The sequence below is a fragment of the Protopterus annectens genome, chromosome 2.part1 (genome assembly GCF_019279795.1).
Source record: "Protopterus annectens isolate FY-2018-M chromosome 2.part1, PAN1.0, whole genome shotgun sequence".
Taxonomy (NCBI): domain Eukaryota; kingdom Metazoa; phylum Chordata; order Ceratodontiformes; family Protopteridae; genus Protopterus; species Protopterus annectens.
Genome location: NC_056729.1, coordinates 668,359,464 through 668,380,373, shown reverse-complemented (window position 1 = coordinate 668,380,373; position 20,910 = coordinate 668,359,464). Strand labels below are relative to the sequence as shown.

At 39.2% G+C, this 20,910-nt stretch overlaps 1 protein-coding gene across 1 annotated transcript in view; it reads right to left on the bottom strand.

The window, feature by feature from the left end:
* LOC122794195 (general transcription factor IIE subunit 1-like) overlaps positions 1-20,910 on the bottom strand; it is a 480,389-nt gene that overhangs the window by 250,345 nt on the left and 209,134 nt on the right. The window lies entirely within an intron of this gene.

The following is a 20,910-nucleotide window of genomic DNA, read 5'->3' as shown; positions in this document are numbered from 1 at the left end:
CACCTTGCATGTGATGATGTCAGGAGAAAAAAATTGCAAAAAAAAAAAAAAAAAACAACCCCAGGAAAGTCAGAATTTAAAGGGGCCATGTGGGAATTCGTGATACCCCAATATTTTGCCCTCAAAACCGGTATTTACTGAGAAATTCGGTACGGTTGAGAGGTATGATACCAATAACACTGTTTTACAGCAAAATAAACTACTCCCTTGCCTGAACCAAAATAATATATATATATATATATATATATATATATATATATATATAGTTAGAAGGCTTGTGAGGAAATTATTACTGTTATTTTTGTTTTACTTAGATTGCTTGTCTGTGTAATTAATAAAGGATTTTCAACTGGAAACAGACTGCTTACCCTGCTTGGATTACTTCTGAATACTTAATAATTCTGCATAATATTTCAAATTATATTTTTTTTTTTTTTTTTTTTTTTTTACTTAGGATGAGTTTAAGTTCATTACTTCTAATAACATTATCTGATATGATTAATATACAGTGATTAACTAGATATATATGGATTAAAAATCTTCCACACACAGAAGTTTCTTACACTGTCTTGTTTTTCATTTATATAAATGCAAAACTGCCTATGTCACACATGATAATTTAATAAAGATCTTTATGGAGGGGGGGGACTAAATGGTTGTGGCTGACAAAGTTTGCAGATAAATGCCAACTAGGTGCAATCACTGAATCCCCAAATGATGTCAGTATACTCCAAGAGGGTCTCACTCATACCAAAGAATGGTGTTATAAGTCACGGTCTCAAAATGAATACAAAGAAATGTATCATCATTCCTTTTGGCTCAAACAATGTTCCTTCATACTGTCAAATCAGCAACAATACCTCAAATACCCAAAAAGTGGCAAAAGACCTGGGATCACAAGTTGATTGTGACCTTAATGTTGACAACCATGTCTACTGTAGTAAGGAAGGCTTTCTACGTAGCACACTCAATTAGTAAAGGCATCACTTCAAGAGCAAAAGCGGTTATAACCCCTCTATATTCGGCACTTATCCGGCCCATAATTGAGTATAACACCCCATTCAACATGCACCATATTAAGCACCTGCAGCAACTGGAGAGACCTCAGAGGTTTCTAACAAAGAAGATCACGGGTCTCCAGCATGTGCCTTACAAACCATGAATAAAGTCCCTGTCAATATACTCCATATTGTATAGACTTCTTAGGGGAGACTTATGCCTGGCCTACAGAGTAATCCAAGACCCAAACCTAATGAACTTGCTGCATATCCATAAATCAAAAGGGACTAATGCTACCTGTTCGGACCTAAATATAGCCTGCGACTTAAATAGGACATGCTGGAGGGACAGATTTATCTCTCAGCGACTGCTGTGTCTTTGAAACAGGCTATCAATTTGTGTGAAATAGAGCACCTGTATGACACTGTTCAAGAGGAACCTGGAAGAGTGGATGGGGCACCATAAATTCATACCGGGGAAAGCACCCATAACCCTCCTGGACATGGGCAATCACTAAAAGCAATCTTGGGTACTGACTAGCACTTCTATGGTATTACTTTGGGATGGAACAGCTAGGTTAAAAAGACCTCTGGGTCGATATCCTAGTAATCTCCTATGAGCAGGTGATACGATGATAGGTCTAGCTATGGTTTTATAGATGGGAAGTAAAACCATCCTAACTCTGCTAACAATGGTTCTAAATCAGTATTCATTTCACGATGACATCATTTAACTACCTCCAGCAAATGAGAGTCAAAACTAAAGGATTTATATTTTCCCTCAAATCTCTGGGAACTTTTACCATATGTATACTAGAATTATCCACAGCATAAAGATAATTTGAATTCCCATCCCATACACATGCAATTAAGAGCTTTTGCTATACAGGATGACCACTGACTTATCACCACTGCTGTCATCTGAAATGTTGTTCATAATTAAGAAAGAAAAAAAAAACAATATTAACACTGATAATCAGCACTGATCCTCACTACTGTGATGTCATCAGTCTGGATTCCATTTCTATTGCAAGTCTTTTCAGTAAATAACGTAGCAGATGTTAGTTCTAGATGTGCGTTAAATTAGAAGAACAAAATACTGCAGTACATAATTTAATATCCGATTGGACTACCTTGGGGATAAATCTGGTTTTCATGGTACACATGATGTAGGTATGTCGACTCAATGGTAAAGAGGTATAACGCTCTGACTGCAACTCAGATGATGGGATTGGTGAGCAACCTGAGTAATGTTACTGTCAGCTGAGGAAGATGAGGGTGAGAGGCTAAGGCCAAATCTGATTGACCCACTGCACTAGTGAAGTCTAGGAGAAGCAAGAGTAGGTACTGGTTAAACCTCACACAAGGTTCACCATGTGATGCTCAGCATTGTAGCTAGGACAGTATATGTGAGACTATGAGTATGTATCTAGAAGCATGCGTGCATCAAGTGGGCCTCACATTTTAATCCCTGCAGGGCAGCAAGAGGGGTAAAAGGATTAGAGATAAACACAAAAAGAAAAACAAAAAAAAATGGGCTTTTAAATGATAGTAACATATATGAACTCAGACTGCCAGCAGGCAATATGAAGAAACATTACTAAAAAAATAAAAGCGCAACATATGTAAATACCTGAGTAACTTAATATGACTTCTATTTGCCCAGTTATGTGGCATGCAGAGATAACGCCCTGACTATGACCCAGATAACCAGAGTCTGAACAGCGAAACATGAAGAACATCGGATGGATGGATAGTTTGGCTTAAAGTAAACTCAGATATCACTTTAGGCATAAAAGAAAGATTACTTCTCAAAGAGTCTGTCCTTGTTGAAAATGAGATGGGGTTGACTCACCATAAGAGCTTGCAACTCAGATGCTAATCTTGCAGAGGTCAGAGCAATCAGTAAAAGTGTCTTCCATGTTAAGAACCTGAAGTTAGCTAGGTTAGCTGGTTCAAATGGAGCAAGTGTTAGCTTCTCTAACACAAAATTAAGATCCCATGGAAGGGCCACAGGTTTACTTGGAGTCCTCTTGTGCAAAACCCCTTTCAAGAACATTCCAACATGAGACTGCATTGAAAGAGGAAGATCCATGGTCAGACATGCTGAAATGGCCAACAAATTAACCTTGATAGAGTAATACAAAATGCCACATAATAGTAACTCATACACATATTGTAAAACCACATAAGAAGTTGCCATGAATAGGTGCTGGTTATGTTGTCAGCACCAACTAGAAAGCCTTTTCCATTTGCTAATATAAGATTTTCTAGTAGCAGGTACCTGCTGCACATCCTCAGTAGAATTAAGACCCTATCATCCAGGCAGTCATATTGAAGTTGATTAATATCGGGGTGTATCAAACACCCCTGTTTTTGTGTGAGTAGATCCAGTCCATGAGAAAGCTTGTGGTAGATATCCCTGGTTATTTCCAAAAGAAGGGAGAAACACAGTGCCTGGATTAGAAGGAAGTCACCACAATTTTCTTAGGGGATTCCTTCTGAATCTTCAGAAGTACCCTGGATATTAGTGGAAAGGGTGAAAAAGCATAAAGGAACATTCCTATCCAAGGAAAAGAAAAGGCATCTATCTTCCAGGCTTTCTCGCACAGACTGCTGGAACAGAACCTTGCCACTTGATTGTTCACACATGAGGCAAAGAAGTCTACTTGAGGAACTCCCCACGGATGGAGCAAATCTTGGAAGACCCCCTGATTTAGTTTCCTTTCATGAGTGTCTGCCCTGGCCCTGCTCAGCTGGTCTGCCACACAGTTTTGCCCTGACAGAATGTAGGATACCTGTAGAGTGAGACTGTGCTGTGAAGCTATACCTCAAGTTAACATGGCAAGTCTGAAAAGGGGGGTACAACCTGGTTTCCTCCTGCTTGCTGATGTAACACATGACTATGGTATTTTCTGTAACAACTTTAAGAGGTCATGGAAACCAAAGATAATTCAGAGTTAAGTGCTTTGATCAGGGCAAGCATATCATTGATATTTATGTGCTTGTGTCTGTCCTTGGTGTCCCACATACCCTTCAATTTTATCCATCCTATAACTACTCCCAAAGTAAAGTCTGAGGAGTCTGTAGTGACTGATTGCTTTGGAACAGGGAGAGAAAAGGGAAGAGTTAGTTTTAAGGATATCTGTTGTCTGTACCAAACTACTTCTTTTCTGACAAACTACATCACTGAGATGTTGGCGATAGGACCAAAGAGGCTTCAGATACCACTGTATCTTTCTTGTGCAGTCTTGCCAGTTATGTCACGAGAATCATAGAAGCTGTGAGATCAAAATCCTGAAGTCTTCCTTCATGGTGGCCAAAGTTTGAGTGGAAAACCTTAGAAATAGATCTAGATATAGAGCTATTTTTCCTCTGGAAGAAAAGCTCTTTGAACTGAGGTGTCTAGCTGACATCCTAGGAACACAATCCAGTGCAACGTTCTCTTGGAATCTCAGCTTATGCAACAAATTTATCATTCAAGGCAGAGATTCCTGACACTTTTTAGATGACTCTGCAAAGATATGCAAGTCTTATAAATACTGAAAATGTGGATACCCTTTAGCCTGCAATGAGCTACAACTGGAGCTATACACTTTATGAACACTCTTGGTGCAGTGGATAGTCCAAAGGGTAAGGCACAGAACTGATAATGTGACTCAGGCACACAAAACCTTAATAAACATCTGAAGTCTGGATGAACTGGGATGTGATACGCATCTTTTAAATCCACTGTTTCCAAGAAACTTGAAAGATGAAAAAGCTGTATCAGGTTGAGAAGTGACAGTTTTGAATTTGGACACAAACAGGTTTAGGAAAGAAAGATCCAGAACTTGTCACCAAGCATTTTCTTTGGTACTAAGAGCATCCTTGAATAAAGATCTTTCCTTACCTGGGAAGGAGGAACTAGTTCTATCAATCCTTGGGACAGCATGTGGTTAAGAACTGGAGGAAACACAGTCTGATCTGGTGGATGAGGAATGACCACCTGGAAAGGTGGAATTTCCTCCCACTTCCATCTGTAACCCTGACAAATGACTTTCAGAACTCATTTGCCTTAAACTATCTGTTGCCAAAGAGAAAAATGGAGAGTCAGACTTTCTGGAAGAAAAAAGGGGCCAGGATGAGAGGGGGTCACAAGGTCTCTTTGACAGTTATTCAGACCTGTTGGATTGTTCTTAGTTTGGAGAGGTTTGAAGCTTCTTTTTTGGAACCCCCTTGCCATTTCTCTTTAAACATCTGTTTACCTATATTTTGTTAGCAAATGCAACTTATGGAGTTATCTCAGACATAACAGAAGTGATGGTAGCAATGAGGACAATGGTCCTCCAAAACAGTATGGCTTTAGACTATATGCTTGCTAGCCGGGGGGGGGGGGGGTATGTGCTTTGATCAAAATGGAATGCTGTACATATACTCCTGATAAATCAGAATCTATACATCGATATTTAGACAGAATTGCCGAGGATTCCTTAAAATCCAGGAAAACATGGAGCACAGACTGGTCTGATTAGTTAGGCGGACTGCTTTCTGGTTGGTGGGGTATTATAATCATGGCATTGATTGCCCTCATTGTCATTATCTTTTTATCTATGACAATTTGTACGTGTGTTAAAATTTGTCTTACTAGAACTATTAATCAAGTGAGTGCAAGGGACGAAAGGGCTCAAAGTAGAGGATCGTATTCTTCTGCAGACTGAATTTTTTTTGGCTTAATTAAAATAAGAAGGGGGAATTGATAGATATTTTGTAACATTAAATATTTTTCCCCAAAAGCAATTACATATGCTTTTATTAATATACGTTTTTGAAATAATGCTTGTTCTTATATCTTAAACACAAGGTTTGAAATAACTGTTTATTTCTAAAAAAGCAGAAGCTGCAGAAGTTAAGAACAGACAATGAGGTTAAGCAACCATGAAATGCAGAGTTAAGAGTAGATAATGTACTCAAGCAAACTGCTAAGTGTCAGACACCTGCAAAAATAATTTCTGATGAAACATGCTTAGTTAGCTTTACTGTAAATATGTTTATGTATAGTTTGACTTATTTGTTATGTAGTTGTGGGCTAAACATAACTGTAAATGGCATCCTGTTATAATAATATTTTTAACATACAAAGAAGGAAGTTGTTTATAAAAGGAATAACAGGGACTTTTTGTAAAGTCTTCAGATGCAGCAATGAAGAAAATAACCAAAGAAGGACATGTAACAGAAATCAGTCATGCAAACCGCAAGGACACTGAAAAACAACATCTGTTGTCATGAAAAGTGTATATAAACTGGACATTGTTTTCTCTTCTCCAGAGATGTACTGATCAAGTTTGCATTGATTTTGTTCATGAGAAGCAAAGACTATATTCTAGCTATGTTATAATATAATTGAAATAACTCTGAAAGAACTAACTGCTTGGCAAGATTTTCTACTGATACAATAAATAATAACGGATACAGTAGTACGCTGTCAGTCTGGTCACTTCTGCCATTATAAAATTTAACAGAATGAGTGTAGGTTCTGGAAATTACTTATGTAACATCTCACAGTATTCTCTAAGGAACTGAGAAACCTCAGTGGTCAGCCAATAAAAACAATGGCACATTCTAGCAATGGTATCGGAGAAACAGAAACAACCACAGAGAGAATCAGAAGCTCTCCTCTGAGTCTTTATCAGAAGTCGGTGAAGAGAAAATCCTGTAATGGTCCCTTCATCTTCATCTTTCTGTTCACATTCACAACCATTTCAGGAAATAAGGTATCTCTCTTTCTTTTACCAGAAGCTACTTTACAAGAAGGATCATTAGCCTGAATTAAACCATCAGCAAGACCCAGTAAACTACTCCTGTCTAAGGAAATATAAAGAGGAGTAGACACATGCTTAGTTTTCTGTTTCTTTTTAACAGGAAAAATGGGGCCAACCATGTTACTAATGGTAACAGCACTTTCCCTAGGGATGGGTACAGCATTCTGACAAAACAGGGAAGCCTTCCCTATTCCCTCTCCCAGGATGGACAACAGTGGCCCTTCCCTTGCCCTCTGAGTGGATCCCAACAGCCACAGGGGATATGGGTAACCAGCTGTCCATGGTGGCTGTAGGTGCTACACTGGAGGGATCCAAGGTAAAAGATGAGTGCTCTGAAATGGCAAATGGCTACAGAACAGTCACCCACCTGTGGCTGAGGCAAATTTCTAGCCTGCTGTGGTGACAAAGGCTCTTTACATAACTTTTTCTTTTTGTGTTTGGAAGGAGGACCGACTGTGGGTCTGCTAATTTCCTCTGTGGTCAAGCCAAAAATGGTGCCTCTATCTCAGGGAGGAAGAGCAGCAAATGCCGGTAAAAACTACAAGTCTTTAAAAGTCACTTTTTTCACAGAAAAAAACCCAGTAAAACCACTTTAAAACACTTTGCCAGCCCTCAAAAATGTAAAATAAATTTTCTCCACAGAAAAAATGTTTTTCAGTTACTTTACACAACTTTTTAACTGACAGGAAAGAAAGAGCACTCCCATTTATAAGTATGATACACTCTTAATTTGTTAAAACACAAAACTCATAGCTTTTAAATAACTTTCCTGGAAGCTCTTCCCCAAAGGATTCATCTGCCCAGCAAAGGAATAGCACCAGGCAGATAGTTGATCTTTGAAAGCCTTACAGGAGCGTATTCTTCAGTGGCAGTAAATCTCTGGAGAGCTTGGTGCCTAAACTTGTCTTTTAGTCAGCTCAGCTCAAGCTGCCTGACAGTTTGGGTGCATGGAAGGAGCCTAGAAGCTTTGGAAGCTGGCTGGCTGTTGTATCCTTGGCAGGATATAACCCTTGCAGCTAAGGCTACTGTAACAGTGATTAATATGATGAACATATTCAGTTTCTTCAAGTACAGGGTTTATTACATTAGTTCATTTTCATCAAGTCAATGCAAGCTAACATTCAGGTAGTACAACCAAATGTTTCTTTTGTTGTTGATAAAAAGCTTTCTTGCCTACTGTGTGTATGACAAAAGGTTTTTAATGCAGCGGGAAAGAAACTGCCTCCACCACTTCGGCATATTTTAATTTTGTCCTAACATGTAGGCCATTTTCTGTCATGGTAGTTTTATATACCAAAAATAGCTACACTTCTGCATAGACCAATAGTGGGTAAACTGGTCAAGGACATCAAAAGGGCATTAAAAAAGAACGAAGGAGGAAACAGGATGAGAGCTATCCAAACAGAAACAAAACCTAAAAAATCAGATGCAATGAATACTCAAAGGTCATCAAAAACAGGCAAAAAGAGGAACCAATACTGCTAGGAAAACAAGGATAAGCAGTCATCTTTGTTTGCATGAGTACTGGCATGAACAGTACACTTTGGTTCCCATATGAAAAGGATAGCTAACAGGGACAGTCTTAATGGCAAAAGATATTGCCAATCTATGTCTAAAGGAATACAGACTTTTTCCGCATGGTGTGAAGCCTTAAATGGCACATGGAACATATTTTTATAAAAGAGAATGTGTAAAGAAAGAAATATGACATGGGGTTGAGAGTATAAAAATATATTTGCCTAGCTAAGCTCAGACAAAGCATAATGTACATCCCAGAAATGCTGGATGTCCTATACAATTATATTAGCAAAACATGCATTTTGTATGAAACTTGCATAAGGCAACTTTACCACAGGACTACATCTGATTTAAAGAAGTGACAAAATCCAAATGTCTACATGGAAGCCTTTTGGTTATTACAGCTAAATAGCTGATCTGCACCAACTGGGATGCTAGATTTGTTGATATAGAACTAGTAGAGAGTTTGAAACACCAACATTTCTTGGCCTAGACAAGTTATTGTGACTTGTATTGTTCTTGCTGTCTCATACGTCTCTCTCCTTTCCCTCAAATTGTTGTAATATACTGCCAACATAAGTCAACATTCACCACTGATAAATGCTTGTTTATTTAAATAGGATCATTACTTAGATGGTTTCTCAAACCCATTTAAGAAACCATTCATGCTGAAGGACTACAAAATGAGGGACTGTATAAAATACTCATTTCAATGGACAAAGTACTAATTTTATCACTGAAACTTTATACTTGTCACAGGGACACAAAGGGTTTCCTCACTAATAAATCTGGTCATTCCCTTTTTTAATTTCTCCAAATATTTTGAGTTTCTATTACCGTGATGGGAATGGACCCCATTCCTAAGTCAACGTACGATTAAAGTTCATGAAATCAGTATTGTTTCAATCTTTGATGTCAGCAAGAAGTACTCTTCGCAGCACTTGCAGTGTGCCCAGTAATGATTCCTTTTGAAATTCGTACAGAGTTACATGTATTGGTAGTATATCTAAATATGACTGTAGATTCTTTTTTAGAAGAACCGTTGCTCCTACTACTATTGGAACTATCCGGGTATCTTTCTTCCACATTGCCCTCATTTCTGCCTGCAAATCCTGATATTTTTATGACTTTGTGTCTCTCTGTATGCAAAACACTGTAGTCACTGGGTGTGGCGATTTCAATGATCAATGCTACTTTTGCCTTCTTTTCTTGGACCACTATATCTGGTTTGCTAGCATCTATCTTTTGAACTGTTGGTAATGGATGATCCCATGTGATGTAGATTTCATCATTTTCTATAATGCTTTGAGGCTCAGGTTTCCAGTGTTTTTCAGCCACTTCAATACCATAATGTTTGCACAATCCCCAGTGCAACAGTCTTGCCAAATTATTATGCCTTTCAGTATAGCCCTTCTGCCATTAGTATGTCGCAACCAGCAACAAAGTGTGCAACTGTTTCCAATTTGGTTTTCCAAAACCTACATTTGTCTTTCTCCCACATGTTCAATGGACTTCGTAAACCAACGTGTATGCAGCCCACTATCTTGGGCAGCCATATTTTAACTTTTATAGGTTCATAGGTGTGTACTAGGCTAATGGCCCTGGAGCCCTTACAAGCCTAGCCAACAGAAGTGCCTTGGCATTGTGCTGTCTGACGTTAGTTCCCAGTGTCTCTATCAAGTGGAGCCACTGGAGTGATCCCCTTGGGTGAACTTTCTATTTCCTATCCAATCATCAATATTTCTCTTTAAGAGGGGCAGTGAGGTGCTCTGCTTGAGATGCATGGGAAGTCTATTCCAGAGCACGGGCAGTCTCTGGGTTATGAACCTGTCCCTCCAGCATGTTCTGTTGATTGTGGTAATGAGGTTGAGGTCTCTGGAACGTGTGGTGCTTGTTTGGGATTTCTTTAGATGTAGCATATCTAACAGAACTGGGTCAGACATGGCTTTGAAAGTCCAGCAGAGATCGCCTCTTGGTACACAATATGAGACAGAGAATAGCAAGAGTCTTGAGTCTGTCCGTGTAGGACATGTGTTTAGTGCCTAGGATCCTCTTTGTGAGGTACTTCTGTGGCATCTTCAGCTGTTGCAGTTGTCTAGTGAGGTATATGCCAAATGGGGCATTATACTCAATGACTGGTCTAATGAGGGAAGAGTAGAGAGAGACGATGACCTCTTTCTTCCCGGATGAAAAACCCTTGGTAATGAGATGTGCTGAAGCTGCAGTGGTGCAGCGGTAGCGTTGTTGCCTCACAGCAAGAGGTTCTCCCGATTCTCGGCTGGAGCGCCTTCTGTGTGGAGTCTGCATGTCCTCCCCGTGGTTGAGCGGCATTCGAAAGACATGCGTAGAATGGACATGCCTTTGCTGAAGTTTGGGCATCGAGCTGGCACCTCAGCACCCGTACCCGTAAAAAATCTACTGCCAATCATTAGCGGACCGGAGTTCTGCTGTGGCGACCCCTAACTGGGAAAAGCCGAAAGAAGAACAACAACAACATAGAAGGACTTTCTGACCACAGTGGCAATGTGGTGGTCGAAGGAGAGGTTGCTGTTAACCTGCATCCCCAGATCTCTTATAATGCCTTCAGTAATCAGTGGGCTCCCATCGATGTGGTAGTTAGTGGGAACTGAGTTTTTAGCAAAGTGGATGACGATGCATTTTTTGTCATTAAGCTTAAGGCCATGGTTTCAACACCAGTCATTGGCTTCAGTGAGGCTTTTCTGTAGGATGTCTGCATCACTTGGGGAGTTAATTTTGGCTCCCAGCTTGCAGTCGTCTGCAAACTTGGTCAGCCAGAGTCCCTTTATGTTGGCCTGGACTTCTGAGAAGGAGGTGCTGAAGAGGAGAGGACCCAAGACTGATCCCTGTGGGACTCCACTCGTGACTGGTTGGCAGTCTTTCATCTCTTGGTTTGAATTTGCCTCTCCTTAACCATTCCTCTGTTAGTTCCTGATCAACATGAGGTTTTTCTTGAAACTATATTTCTGCAGTTTCCACATTTCTTGCCTTCTCATCTGGTCCTTCACCTTATAGTCTTTCTTTTATTTTTTGGCACATTCAGTTGCTGCCTGATTTTTATCTACTTCTGGTTTGATTTCCATGCCTGCTTGATGCAGATATGTTTCTGCTAGATTAAGCAGAGAAGTCATCTTAGTCATTCTCCTCATGTTTCAAAACTAACTACGTTTGGATTTTGTGAGGTCAGTAGATGTGTGGAGTCCCAAGACTACAGATCTATACATGTAATCAATTTCAAGGCATCCCGCCTTCAGAACGGGGAATACATAATCTTGGAATGCACTAATTTTTATAAATCATTTGGTGAGCATGAAGGATCCTTCTTGTTTTTCTACCCAATATATCCAACACGTTTTGGGGCCAGTCAATCACTCCAATACTGTAAGTTAAGACAGGAAGAGCAAATTGGTTTATAGCTTGGATTTTGTTCCCAGATGTCAGTGCTGTTTTCAGGATTAGTTTAAGTCTTCAAAAGTATTCCTTACTAAGTTTTATTCACATTTGTTTGTGTTTTATTGTTGATCCTTCATCAATTCCCAAATATTTATACACTCCTTCTTGATCAAGTTCTTTTATATCACATTATTGTCCCAAGTTGATGTTTTTCTGCTTTAAAGGTTGCTTTTACTTGCGATAACTACATAACACTACAGTACAAATAACTAGATAAGCAGGGCTTCTAATCTCAGTCCTGGCAAATGTGCATTTGTAGGTTAAAGACCAAATGGCATTCTTATATCATCTGAAAAAGGTTTGACAACTTGCAGTTATGCGTTCAGTTCCTCATCTGATGAGTTATACAGTTTTAAATCATCCACAAAGAGCAGATGAGAAGTCTTTACACTTTGTTGTTTTCTAGGAGCCAAATTACAGCCATGGCCTAAGCTGTTAAGTAGACAGCTTAATAGGTTAAGGGCAACACAGAATAGCTGTGGTGGAATATCTGGTCATCATGCTGACCTTTTAGATGTCAGTGTAGAACTGTTCCATCCCATAAGGCATGACAACAATAAGGAAATCAGATTGAGTAGTGGTAAAGAATGAGGTAGAATGTGAACTTAGATGACAAGGAATACAAGGACACCAGATCCAAATTATTTGCTAGCCAGTTCTTTGGCAAAGGGGGATAAATTTCTTGACTATGACCCAGATTACCCTAGTTCAATTAGCAGCCCATGCACTGAAGGTGCTGGCTTGAGACAGGCTGTGCCTGAGCATTCTTTTCTGTAGAATGGAATATGTGTGCTGTATCTTTAAGAAGCATTCCAAAGACTGAATGTGCATATAAATAGTCATCGTGTGCTAGGTTCAGTGCTATTTTGTGAGTGCAACCAGAAAGTGAGCATGTATGAGTGTAACAGCTAGTTTGTTTATAAATTTATCTAAGTTGAAGTTATTGAGCTTGAATCCTGATGTGTTTGTACATAATAAAGCTGCATGAACAGAACCCATGAAGTCTCGTCTATTGTACTCTGACTAGATGAGCGACATGGTGTCAGAACTGGGATTTCAGAGACTGATATTCACAGCTATGAGGTGCAGAGATAACAGTGAAGGTAACTAAGAGAAACAAGCATGAAAAAGAGCCAGAAAAGTACCAAAGGTAATGAAAACTTGCATGAACAGTTTATTTTATAAAAAAACTAAAATGGAGAATTACGAGGGCACAAACCACATTATTAAACAAGTGAGAGACACGAAATGTTTAAGATTAAGATATTTGATAAAACGATGGTCAGAAAAGCACACGAGATTAGAAATTACAGTGGAATTGCAAAACGAGTATGTTCAAAGCAAAACGAGCGTGTTTAGAGTAAAATGTGCGTGTTTAAAGCAAAATGGGCATGTTTACAGTAAAACGAGCACAAGAAAAGTACACTGGGCATATAAAGAGATTAAATGAGCAAAATGAATATACTAAGGGCAAAAAGGGCACAGTAAGCATAAATAAAGCAAGGTAACTGCATGTTTTGGCAAAGTGCTGTGTTTGGCAAAACTACTACTTTGTATTGTATTCACAGCATAACTAGAGTTATTCAAAGTATCTCAAAGTGTGTAAAATTGCTTACATTGTGTGCTTATTACTGTGCATTTATTCAGAAGAGTTTATTTGTGTCCAAAGTGCAACTATTTTGTAAAGTGCAGTCAAATACAGCCATTGTTTCTTGCGCTGGGTGTGTCTATTCACAAAGTGCTGCCATTACAGTGTGTTTCTTGCACCATTTTGGGCAAGTTTCAGTGGGCTGTGTACTGTTTATTCGCAAACTGCAATTACTTTGAAATGTTTCTTACTCCCAGCATCTTATGAACAGTTCATTCGCACAGTGCAGTTATTTCAAAATGTTTTTTACACTGATAAGAGGTGATTTCTTACAGTACAGTAATTTCAAGAGTATTACAATGCCCGAGAGACTATTTTGCAAGGTTTACTTATTAGAAGGCTTGTGCTACTGGACAAAGTTACAAGTACTGGCATAAATTTCTGGTATATGAGTATGTGTGTATGTTCATCCATATTTGCAAAAGCCTTCACTGGTATGTGTTAATATGACAGACGGATTTCAAAAGCCCTCACCACTTGTGTTTGATCAGAATATTGCAGAGAATTGGAGAGTATTTGACTAAGAGTACGATATTTTTATACAAGCAGCTTATTCTGACAAAGATGCATGCAACAGGGCATTTATTTTGCTAAACCTAGCTGGGTCAGAGGCCATTGAAAGACAGCGTTCATATGTGTATGCACCACCAGTATATGAGGGAGAAGGTGAAAATCATCATACTGTTGTACAGGCTGAATCAAGGGAAGACCCAGAGTATCGGAAGTGCAAATTCAGGGAAATGTGTAACCCCAGACAAATATTATATTAGAGAGGCATTTGTTTTACACAAGAGATCAGAAACCAGGGGAAACTTTTGCAGCTTATATAACTGACTTGAGAAACAAAGCTAAAAATGTGTCACTTTGGCGATTTAAAAGATAAATTGACACAGTGCTATTAATAGTGCTGCAGTGAGAAAGATTTTGCTTTTGTGACAGTGATTTAACATTGATTAAAGCTATTGAGATTTGCCAAATCCATGAAGTTACTAAAAGGCACACAAGTATACTTGCAAATGATAATATGGTTTCAGCAGGCTCCAGAGCAAATGTAGACAGTATGCAACACATGGCAAGCAAAAGCAGGCCTAGACACATGGGTGGCAGCCACAGCACTGCTGATTCACTAGGGAAACCACGCAGTTTTCCAGCAAGTTCTAAGAAAAGAGCATGCTCAGTGCAGTGCAGGCGTAAGTCAGCAAAACCCAAATTCAGCTTTGTTAACTGTCGCAATTGTGGTGCAAATCAGGAGTCTAAAAGAAAGACATGCTTAGCATTTGGTCAGAATTGCGACAAGTGTAAAAAATGGAACCATTTTCAAAAGTTTTGCAAATCTAGTAAACCTCACACAGTTATAAAGAAGGGTCATTCAAAAAAGCAAACTGATCAAGTGGAATTGCAGCAGTCTGCTTTTTATGTTGATGGTGTACCAGTAATTGGTGAGAAGGTTGATGCAGTGAATTTGTTGACAAAAATGAAGTATTTTGTACTGTCTACATCAGTGGTAAATCCACCAAGCTCAAAGCAGACACTGGTTCAAAGTGTAATGTTATGTTAGCAGACACTTTTGCTAAAGTGAGAGCTAATGAACAACTCAGTATGACTAGTTGTGCGAAACTTGTTGCTTATGAGGGTGAAGAAATTTAAACCAAAGGATTAGGGCGGCGCAGTGGTGCAGCGGTTAACATTGTCGCCTCACAGCAAGAGGTTCACCGGTTCGATTCTCAGCTGGGGTGCCTTCTGTGTGGAGTTTGCATGTTCTCCCTGTGTTCTCGTGGGTTTCCTCCGGGTACTCCGGTTTCCTCCCACATTCCAAAGACATGCATCTGGAGCATTACTCCCGGACCTCCGCTGAAAACAGGCTTTGTGGAACCTAGTCGGACTTTCCCGGTCAACAAATGATAAATAAATAAAAATAAATAAATCAGTAGTGCTTTTAGGTTATTTGGCAAGGAACTCTTACAACTTATTATTCTATGTAGTTCGAAGACCTGTGCAGTAATTATTGGGTCTCAGAGAGAGTTTTGAGAATGAATCTGCTTTCTTTTACCAAAGAAGTTCATCATATAAGCACATCTCCTAGTTACAATTTTACTGAAGCTATTTTCTCAAAGTATGCTGATGTTTTCGATCACAGGTTGGGCAAACTTCCAGTTGTGTATTCTATGAAGTTAGACCCGGAGGTCAGTCCAGTGGTCAGCCCAGCAGGAAAAGTTCTGATAGCTATGCAGAATAACGTCAAGGCTCAGCTGGATAAAATGGTGCAGCAAAGTGTGATTTGTGCAGTCACAGAACCGACTGAATGGGTGCCGTCCATGGTAGCAGCGCACAGAAAAGGCTCAGACAAAAATTAGAATATGTATTGACCCAAGAGATTTGAACAAAGCATTAAAGAGACATCGTCCAATGCATACAGTTGAAGAGATTGCAGCTCTAATACAGAATGCCACTGTTTTTTCTGTCTTGGATGCAGAGAGTTCATTTTGACAAGTGATGCTTGATCGCAAATCCTCAGACTACTTTCAGTACCCCCATTTGATAGATATAGATTTCTAGGGATGCCATTTGGAATAAATTCTGCAAGTGAAGTCTTTCAGCGTGCAATGCAGCACATTTTTTCAGGTTATCCTTGTGCCATAATAGTAGATGATTTATTGGTTAGAGGCAATGGAGAAGCAGAACATGACAGAAACCTTAAGAGAGTTCTAGACAGAGCACGTGAAGTGACCTTAAAGCTCAATCCTCTGAAGTGCAAATTCAGACTTCCAGAAGTTACATATGTAGGTCATTTATTTACCAGCAAAGGCTTGCAACCAGACCCGCCCAAACAAGAAACCATTCTAGAGATGTCGGCGCCAGATAATGTTCAAGCTCTACAATGTTTTCTTGGTATGGTCAACTATTTAGGCAAGTTTATACCAGACTTTAGTGAGTTGACAGCACCTTTTTGAGAACTAATGTGCAAAAATGTTATACGGTCATGGTTGGAACAATGCCAGAAAGCATTTGAAGACCTTAAACAGAAAATTGCCACCCCACCCATGTTAAGATACTATGATGTCAATAAACCAGTAACCCTTTCCTGTGATGACTGAAATTTGGTCTTGATGCAGTCATTCTTCAAGAAGGCAGACCAGTAGCCTATACATTTATAACTCTTACCCAAACTGAAATGCAGTATGCTCAAATCGAGAAAGAACTTTTGGCGATACTATCTGCATGTTCCAAGTTTCACAATTATATTTATGGCCAAGCTATTCAGACTGAAACTGATCACCAGCCTCTACTTACTATTTTAAAGAAGTCTATGCATTAATCTCCAGCGAGAATACAAAGAATGACGCTCAAATTGCAAAAGTACAACTACAGAATGGTCTATACAGAAGGCAAACTTCTTTATCTGGCTACCTTATCCAGATCGCCCAGAAATACTAAGAACAGCTTCATGCAGAGAATTTTGACTTTGATGTCATGGATGTGCGTAATTTTTCTACTACAAGACTTGATGAGCAGAGAGATCACAAAAAGACTGATCCAGTTTTGCAAAAGCTCAATCACTACATTGACATCATTGGATGGTGCAGTGTTACAGTGGTAGCGTTGTCACCTCACAGCAAGAGGTTCTCCAGTTCGATTCTCGGCTGGGGTGCCTTCTGTGCAGCGTGTGCATGTCCTCCCTGTGTTCGTGTGGGTTTCCTCCCATGGTACAAAGACATGCATCTGGAGCTTTTATCCCCGGGCCTCCGCTGAGAATTGGCTTTGTTCCAAGTAGGACTTTCCCGGTAAACAAATGTTAAACAAAAAATAAAAATACATTAATGTTGGATGACCATTAAAGCAATCTAGTGTACCACTTGAAGTGCAAACTTATTTTCCTTACAGAGATAAGGTGTTGATGGAAGAGGGCATTATTTTGAAAAGTCCTAAAATTGGTGTTCCTGCTTCCTTACAACATGAATATATCCAGATTTTGCATCATGGTCACCCAGTTTCCGAATCTACCAAAAGAAGGGCGAGAGGACTAGTATTTTGGCCTTCGCTGGCAAAAGATATTAATAAAATACTTTCTTCTTGTTCAGTATGCAATAGTACTAAACTGCATTTGCAAAGAGAACCACTTCAGCTAAGTCAAGTTCCTGAACTACCTTGGTCAACAGTAGCCACTGATATATTCGAGTGGAACAATCAGCATTACTTATTGGTAGACTCTTATTCAAACTGGTTTGAGATTGATTTACTACCTAACCTAACGTCCACTGCTGTTATTACCAAGTTGAAACGTCATTTCAGTCCATGGTAGCCCACACAAAGTTATTTCTGACAGTAGCACTCACTTTACTAGTAAATTGTTTCAAAAAGTTGCAAAAGAATGGAACTTTGTAAAGGTTACTAGTAGTCCAGAATATCCACAGTCAAATGGACTAGTTGAACGTGTAGTGAAGAGTGCAAAACAATTACTTGAGAGGTCAAAGCGTGACAATACAGATGTCTTTTTGAATTTACTTAATCTAAGAACCATACCTTGTGACGATATACTTGGCTTGCCTACTCAGAGACGTCTATCTAGGCAAACCGGAAAAACGCTGCCTATCAGTTCCAGTTTGTTGAGGCCTAAAGCTAAGAACAACAGGACAATTAGAGCTCAACTATTTAGAAAGCATTCTTTCCAGAAGTCCAGCTATGATAAATCAAGCAGATTTTGTCGTCCATTGAAAGAAGGAGAGACAGTGAGGATACAAACGGTGAAAGGTTTCGACTGGATTGGTCTAGTAACGGGTATATGTACCAAGCTGAGATCTTACTTCGTAGAAACTGAGGGTGTGGAGTACAGGAGAAATCGCAGACATATTGTTCCTGTATCAGAATTGGTATTGCAGCACTGCTCCTGTGATAGAGATTCTAAATCTCACAGCAATCCAGACAGTGCTCCTGCTGCAGAATGTGTCTTAACCTCTACTTCCATTCCTAATGATGTTCCCAATGTCTCAAAAGTTGAACATTCAGCAGAAGATAGTCCCAGTTGCTAGACCTGATTCCAATTTCTGTATCACATGATTTGGTCGTATTTCCAGACCTAGTGTGAAATACTCAGCAACCTGGACATAGCTGTGTATATGTATTTAGTTCTGTAAAATTGCATGACAAAGAATTATTTATATTGATTGCATGTCGATTAATGTCATCAACATTACATGATTTAGTTCTCAAAGAGGTAGGATCTAGAATAGTATACGTGTGCTGTATCTTTAAAAAGCATTCCAAAGACTGAATGTGGAAATAAATAGTCAACACGTGCAAGGTTCAGTGTCACTTTGTGAGTGCAGCCAGAGAGTGAGCATGTATGAGTGTAATAGCTAGTTTGTTTATAAGTTTATCTAAGTCGAAGTTATTAAGCCTCAATCCTGATGTCTTTGTACATAATAAAGCTGCCTGAACAGAAACCACAAAATCGAATCTATTGTATCCCGACTAGACAAGCAACCCTTTCTTCTTACCTTTGTATCTAAAGGGAAGGTTTGAGGGGGAGGGGTACATGATCAGAGTGTGACTCTATTTCAAATCCCTTGTAGCAGAGACATATGCATTCAAAGGGGAAGGGCAAAAGAGGCAAAATCACTTATAAAAAGAGAAAACACTCCCCCCACAAACGCCCACTGCAGACCAACCCCTTGGGACATTAGGAGGCTTGCCTTGACTGGAATGGCACAGCCAAAGCAAGAAAACCGATGACAGTTCTCATTCTGAATATAAACATTAGAAGCATGTACAACAAACTCCAAGACATCCATTTATGCATAGCCAATTACCCCCAGTATACAAGTAGCTCCAATTGCAGAAAAGATCAAAGACAGCATATTACGGTGGTTTGGCCACATGTGCAGAAAAGCAGAAGACAATCTGGTGAGGAAGGCTTGTGACAGATGGGAAGAAGGTAAGAGGAAGTGAGGATGTCCAGCAAAGAGGTGGATGGATTGTGTGAAAGAAGATCTGTGATAATCAGGCATGAGTGTTGAAGGCAGGAGTGTGGCACTGAATCGAGAGAGTTGGCGACGGTTAACATGATACCCCAACCCCATGTAGAAAAAATGGGAAAAAGGGGGCTAATGATAACAACGTACTCCCCAGTTATAGTCATAACAGAAACCTGGTTAAAAAAGGAATCTGAAATTACCCCCTGGATTTAATATTAAAAGGCTAGATAGAAAAAAATATATAAACAGGCAGGTGGACTTGCAATCATCTAGAAAAACTCCCTGGACATAACCCCTTTCTCACAACCCCCTTCCTGTCATGGTAGTAAAAACCTAAAATATTTGAAGAAATTAAACAGAGTGAAATATCACAATTTAGTACTGAAGACATCCTGCTATCTCTCATAAAAATTAACAAAAACAACAAAATATTCCACCTCAGCTATTTACATCCCACCAGGTAGAAATATTAAAACTGTAGAAAATTTTCTCTGCTGGATATCCCAACAGATCCACCATGAACCTCTAATACTAGGAGACCGAATGGAGAGATGTCACCAAGCAAAGGAGAGTAGTATTGCTAAAATTCAATTCATCCTCACGTCTTTGTGAGTACGTTCACGAGGTGGACCATGTCTTCACAAAATCTCACCAAGACATCACTGATACACAGACTGAATTTATACCTGGTTGCACAAAACCTAGGGTAAAAAAGTTCCCAATCCTGGTACCAGGGCTGGAAAAAAGGACAGTGTAGAATCCTCAAAATACGAAACATTCCTAAAATGGGGCCAGGCCCAGAGGGAGGATGGCCCCCTTGTTATAGAAGGAATTAACAGTCCACAAATATCATAAAAACTGATAGGCCAAAGAAGAGCCATAAAGATGATGGAGTGGACTATTAAGGATAAGAAAGAAATTATGTATTTTGTTACAATTACGCAAAAAGCCCAGAATTTCCAAATACAAGATATACAAAAAAAATTAAGACAGAAATTAGAGGAACGAAAAATACTTCTACAAGAAAAACTGTCAGAAGCTTCAAATAAAAATTTATGGTCATTAATACAACAGATTTGTGAAAAACAGTATATAGACCAAGAAACTTTGATCTGTTTGGAAAAAGAAGCATCTGAGGAAGTGTGAAAATATACACAACAAAACCTAGATATGTTTGAAAAGTATAAAAAAGAAATATGGACATGGGAAAGAGAGAGATTTAATATGGTTCAGTATTTATGCAAAGGAGAAAGCCAAATTAATCAACATAAAGAAGGCAGCTCCAAAGATATTTGAAGAGAAATTCAGGCAAAGGCGCCCAGACATGGAAAATTCCACAATAAAAAATATCACAAAGAGGGAATGTAGAAAAGAAAATTAGTAAAGTAGAATTAAAAAAAAAAAAAAACAAAAGTTGAAGTTATGGAGTGCCTGCAAAGTGAAGGAGTTGGTGTAGGAGGTCTAACACAGGTTAGACCACAGCATGATGGAAGAAGTCCCCA